This window comes from Martes martes (assembly GCF_963455335.1).
Source record: "Martes martes genome assembly, chromosome: 2".
NCBI classification, from domain to species: domain Eukaryota; kingdom Metazoa; phylum Chordata; class Mammalia; order Carnivora; family Mustelidae; genus Martes; species Martes martes.
The window spans coordinates 181,198,375-181,204,374 of NC_137889.1; the positions used below are offsets into that span (position 1 = coordinate 181,198,375).

At 45.9% G+C, this 6,000-nt stretch overlaps 1 protein-coding gene across 1 annotated transcript in view; it reads right to left on the reverse strand.

The window, feature by feature from the left end:
* LNX1 (ligand of numb-protein X 1) overlaps positions 1-1,419 on the reverse strand; it is a 119,777-nt gene extending 118,358 nt beyond the window's left edge. Inside the window, exon 1 of the mRNA XM_080796680.1 lies at positions 1,292-1,419. The gene's annotated coding sequence lies outside the window, so the exon portion shown is untranslated. The remainder of the gene's footprint in view (positions 1-1,291) is intronic.
* Positions 1,420-6,000: the final 4,581 nt, after the last annotated feature.

The window sequence follows — 6,000 nt, forward strand, 5'->3', positions numbered from 1 at the left end:
AAGGCCCCAGGCAGATTCTCAGTGGTGAGACTCGAGGGTCTGAGACCAAACTTTGCTCAGCTGATTTCCATTTTTCCTTCTAGAGAGTTGACAAGCGCCTTGAATTTCTGGGGGGAAGAAAATGAGCGTAACTTCTAACACGTTATTCCTTTGCCAAGATCTTTGCAAACAGATCTCAGAAAATCACTGATGAAGGAATCCAGAATGAAATGTCCCCTGGCTGGTTCATTTCTCCCTCTATAGTTTCCGGCTCATCCCAGCAGGGGACTGGGGTTTATTTTCCTGTCTCTAAGGACAGTGCTGGCTGCGGAGTGTGGTTCTTGGGCTTCAAGAACAGAAGTAAGACAGGCTGGCAGATCAGGATTAAGAAAACAAAAATGGATCCTAGAGGTAAAATTACTTAAAAAAAAAAAAAAAAAAAAAAGGTCCTGGCAGAACAATCTTTTCGGTAGATTTGCTATTAAAAGAGAAAAAGAAAAGTGGAAGAATTGACAAAAAAAAGTTAAAAATCCGACCTGAAGTTACATTCATTCTTGTTAAGCATGGAGGAAATAATCTTTACTTTAACCAAAGGTCAGCAGGCAGCCAGTCCAGGTCTGGATGTAAACAGCTCTAATCCGGACTGCAAAGTGGTTTTTAAGAATGTCAACAAAGAAAAAATAAAACCCAGTAGACTTTTTTAGAGAAGAAAGAGGGAGGAGAATGAGTATTGGCCTCTGAGAAGGGCAGCAGAAGGTACCCGTCGGAGCACGGACTTCTGGCGGGGGATGTGGGGGTGGGGGGGACAAATGTAAGGTCATCTCACAGGTTCAGATGGAAATTGCCTCTGGTGAGACAAATGCAGAGAAGTAAGGCCAAATAAGGCAAATGAGGCAAAAATAAGGCAACTCTGAATTCATTCGGCCCTGGCCTCCCAACCCTCCCTTAAAACGGGCTGAACAGGTCTGAGTCTTTGAGTTCAGTTTCAAAAAGTCTCCACTGCACTCCACTCCACTCCAGGGTTTAAAAAAAAAAAAAATCAGATCAACTTCCCAGACAAGCAGAGCCTGGCTTAATGATTAAGAGAAACAAAAAGGATTAAATATCTGGCCTGGGAGAATTTTCCTGTACAACCCAAATGTCAAAGGCATCTCTCTGCGCTTCCCTCCCAAAAGGGCTTCTCCCTGTGGGACAAACACCCGGGCGAAGTCATTCAGCTTTTATTTTTTCATTCAGTTTCCTCATTCAGAGAGATCCCTCAGGGGCCAGGGGTCTCAATGCCAGAAGAGAAAAATGGAGGGTTTCAACTCACCTTTTCCAGTGCGTATCCCGGGCACTCAAGGCAGCCGCAGCCCCGAAGTTCCCATGCCTTGTGGGTGAATCTGGCAGTTCCTGGGGCTCCCGGAGCAGTGACCAGGCTCAACCTTGGTGCACAGGTGCCTAAGGAAGGAGGAGGGCATTGGTTGGTCGAGAGCAGGAAACGTGTGACATCACGGGCGCCTCATAGATAAAACATTGCTGGGCCCTTAGCTATTGAAACAGTCAGTATAGGTCCCGCCCACCTGTCATTTACCTGAATACCTGCGAGCAGGTAGGTGGCGTCTCTGTGCCGACAGATGAATCAGTTAAAGCGATTGGCCGACTGGAATTTACTTTCTTTCCTGAGCACAGCACGTGCCCAGCCCCGTGGACAGATCTGAATTTACAAGCCCGGTGGCTTCCGCGGCCCCCTCCTCCCTCCCCCTTCCCAAATAGCTACCTATAAAAGAGTTCAAAAGGAAATTTAAACACAGAGACAGTGTTTTGATGGGCATAAGAAAGAAGAGTGTGAAGATTTGACTGCGTGGAAAATACTTGAGAATTGCCCTCAGACCCCATTCTGAATGGCATCCCTTTGAATCCCAAGTGCTTCTCTGTTCCAATATTAAAAATTGGAGGTGACACTTCAAATTCATTTAAAAAAAAAATCTAAACAGGCTACTGGTTGGCAGTTTCAAGGTCGGGTCTTCAAATGCTTTTTCTCCTACTCCCACCCCAGTGGGAGGACAGAGTTTTAGTTCCATATTCAGGAGTTTGTAAAACTTGGGTCTTTCCTACCGCGGCTTCCCGGGCTGTTAGTCACATGGAGCTGACAGTTCCCTCTAAGCCTGCAATTAGGAGCCATTTAAATGATTCAGATTTGAATGATCGTACAGTAATAAGGTGGCTTTGTCTGCTGAATTACAGCCAGGAAGAAGGAGTCAGAATTATTTCTGTCCCAAGCGTGCTGTGTGACCCTGGGCAAGTCACGGTGTTGCTTCAGCTCTTCCAGCAGGCAAGGACAGTAACGCCACGGCTCAGCTCTGCCAGCGCGCTGCACCAGCTGGGAGCTATTATGACTGACTGTTAAGCCCTTTGGCATCTTCCAGACGATTGTAAACAACTCCCTGCATTGTATTAAACGCTGTGTATTTCTGCCCCCACCCCACCCCCAGCATCTCCCCACCATTCATTCATTCTCTGGAATGTGCTACCTGGGGAAATTGTGGCTTCTCCCTCCCAGGAGATGGTCTGCTGGTCCAGAGAGACTTTTTTTTTCCCCTTGAAGGAAAAAAAAAAAGTAGAAACTCCTATTCCCTGCTCCCTTATTGTGTCCCTCCTCCTGATACCAGAAACCCTTTTGTTCCATGGGTTCTAACACTGTGCTGCTTCCGTGGGTGAGTAGGTTGGTGGCTTGGCTGGGGGAGGGGTGAGGAAGAGGAATCAGTGAGAGGGGGAGGGGCAGAAGAGGAAAGGAAGGAAGTCTTGATTCTGTTCTCTTGGCCTCAACTTAGGGCTCAGCCAATCATCCAATACCTTGTGAAACGACCAGGGAGGGAAGAAGGAGCAAAACTGGTCAAGGGCACGGGCTGCAGGGCGGGGTCTGCGTACTTCACCAGGAGGAGAGCAGGCTCCTCTCCCCCAGCCATCCCAGACGGCACACCACCTTCCCCACCTGGGACCTGGGTGCACTGTGAAGAGAATGAAAATCTTTAAAAAAAAAAAAAAAAAAATCCCCATGCACATTTTTCTCCAATAGAAACTAAGGTTGGTGTGGCCTCTCCTTCAGTGTTAACAACAAGAAGAGACAAACCCTTTTCCATGCGGGTCATTCAGGAAAAGTACCAGCCCCTCAGCTTATTCTCAACTGAGAAACATCAGCAAAACACAGGCTTCTTCTTCACTTGGACAGGGTGTCCCCTGTGCCCTGAGAAGGGCAGGGCGAGCCACCAACCTGATGAATCATCTAGAAGGCCCAACCTCTGGCACTCTTGGGCCTACCTGCCTTCCCTATGTGTCAATCATGCCTTACCTTTTTCTAGGGCTTCCAAGTCTGTCCCCAGAGAATGGAATCACAGATTTTTTTGTGTTTTTGGTTTTTTTTTTTTTGATGGGGGAACTGTGTGTTTTTTGGGGGGGAGAATTTGTAGGAAGTGACAGTGCATGAAGCTTTATCCAAAGGCCTCCTGGCTATGGGGCTTCGCTTGCTGGATTCACATACACTTGCCCTTCTGTAAGTAGGGCCTGATGAATAAAAATTAAGAACAAGAGTTGAAGCAGGAGGGGAATTCGCTCCCTGGTGCTGTTGTTTTAAATGAAGAAAAAGAGAAAAAAGTAGATACATTTTATACAATCAGCCATCCTCAGTGAGATGCATCTTGCTATACCTAGATTTAGAACAATCTCTAAAGGTTAAAAATAAATCAATACGGGCTTCCTTATTTCATTAGGGCTGTTACATTATGAAGGAAATGATATTTCTAAATGATTGGTGAAGAGATTTAAGTAATAAACATAAAAAGCTGACATTGGATAAGTGCTTACTGGGGGCTACTTACAGTTCTAAGCACGTTTTACAACAGCCCTAGATGTTAGGTACTATTTGCATTTAAAGCTGGGAAAACCAAGGCATAGAAAGGCTGAGAACTTGGGGCGCCTGGGTGGCTCAGTGGGTTAAGCCTCTGCCTTCGGCCCAGGTCATGATCTCAGGGTCCTGGGATCGAGCCCCACATGGGGCTCTCTGCTTAGCGGGAAGCCTGCTTCCCCCTCTCTCTCTGCCTGCCTTTCTGCCTACTTGTCATCTCTCTCTCTCTCTCAAATAAATAAATTAAAAAAAAAAAAAAAAAAGAAAGGCTGGGAACTTACGGGCAGCCCAGCCAGCAAGCAGCTGGCCCAGAGCAGTTTTAGCCAGTGGAAAAAAAGGGAGGAGAGTTTCTGATTTCATGCTCACCGGGCAACCTCTTGGACACTAACAAAACTTCTGAGCCCTCCTCTATTCAGAAGGAAGTATCTTGTGGAGGGGGTGTGTAAGTTTCTGGGAAGGAGTGTCTTCAGTTGCAAATGAGTTATTAATCTGGTTTCTACGTAGACTATATGTTTACAGAACATATATGCATATGCAAATATATGCATATATAACAGATGCATATATTTATGCATATAGTTATGAGGAAGCACACTCTGAATGCATTACTTGACATCACCATTTGGAAACCTGTCAAACCTACCCCAGGAATAGAAGATCAACTTGAGGGGCCTCGTCAGAATGATCAGTTGTAAATCTCAATGATATCTTTTAGGGTGATTTCTCTGTATAAATCCAACAGTCTATACCTTTAAGATCGGAACATCTCATCAGGACAGCCTTAAGAACACGGAACTACCTACAACTGGATAATATGAGACCATGTAAAGTTAAGTTCCAGTACGAACCACAGCCATGATGGGTGGTTGAGACTGGCTTGGCAAATACTAAATGCACAATGTTCCATTCTTCCCCCCACACACCAGACAGGGGAGACACTAGTCCTTGCTGAAGGGCCATGGCGCCCTTTAGCTGAGAGGTAACCTCAGAACCATCAAGATGAAAGTCCAAAGACAGTGTAACATCTAGGTCTCGTTTCACAGAAGGTGGAGGGATATTCAGGAAAGGAAAGGAGTGGTGTTGGCTGGTGCCATTGGGGAAGATTTCATGGAGAAGTCTGATGGGTTGGCAAGATGGTGGGAAGGGCACAGGGTTCCAGACAGGGTGGCGGTATAGATGGGGGCAGGGATGATCACAGTCTGTGTGTGTTGAGGAGGAAGGGGTGGTGGGGGAGCAAAGGGAGGCCAGGGAAGAAGATCCATGACGTGCTCAACTTGGACAGGTAAGGTGGGACCAGATTATAAAGACCCTCAAGGACTGACTGCTTCGGGTCTTCCGTGTTATTACTGGCTACTACTCTCAAGATGAATAAGCAGCTTTTTTAACTGGAGGGAAAAAGGAAGAAAGAAATTCAAAATCTTGAGCATGGAGTAATTTATTAAGAGTGACAATGTTTTAAGAAACCAACCGAAAAATCCACTCAAGTACAGGGAACAAACAGGTGGTTGCCAGAGGGGAGGTGTGGGAGGGGGATGGGTGTGAAACAGAAAAAGGGGATCAAGAGTACGCTTCTCTAGGAAAAATAAAGAATGACCATGTCTTCAGTGCAGACGTAAATCTCCAGGAGATGCCATTTTGGCTAACGTACGATCATCGTTCTCTTCAGAGACACGCCTCCTCTGCAGTCCTTACATCCTGTAAACATGGTTGTCTGGAGGGACAGGTGGAATGCATTAGAAATCTTTCTGAACTCAAGGTTGGGCCTGTCCTAGTTAACCAGCCAGCTCACTTGGGCTTTTTGATTAGCTTGAATTCTTTTATGTATCCTGACAGGGAAATCTACGAGGGGAAAGGAGGTCTGGTTTCAAAGCTCCTTCCTTCTCGATCAACACAATGAAGGTTGGCATTCTCAAGGATTCCTCCTGGCAATGAACCTATTGCTAAGAGCATGCCTCGTGATTCATCAGAATTACTTTGCCCCGTTTGCTTCTTTTTTTTTCTTATGGCATATTTGTAGAGTTGTCTCAGATGACTAAATGCCACAACATAACACAGTCCATGTGATTTTAATACACACATCTCAAGAAAAAGCCACTTTGGCTACAAGTACCTGGCATTATGAGATAGAATTGGCCGTA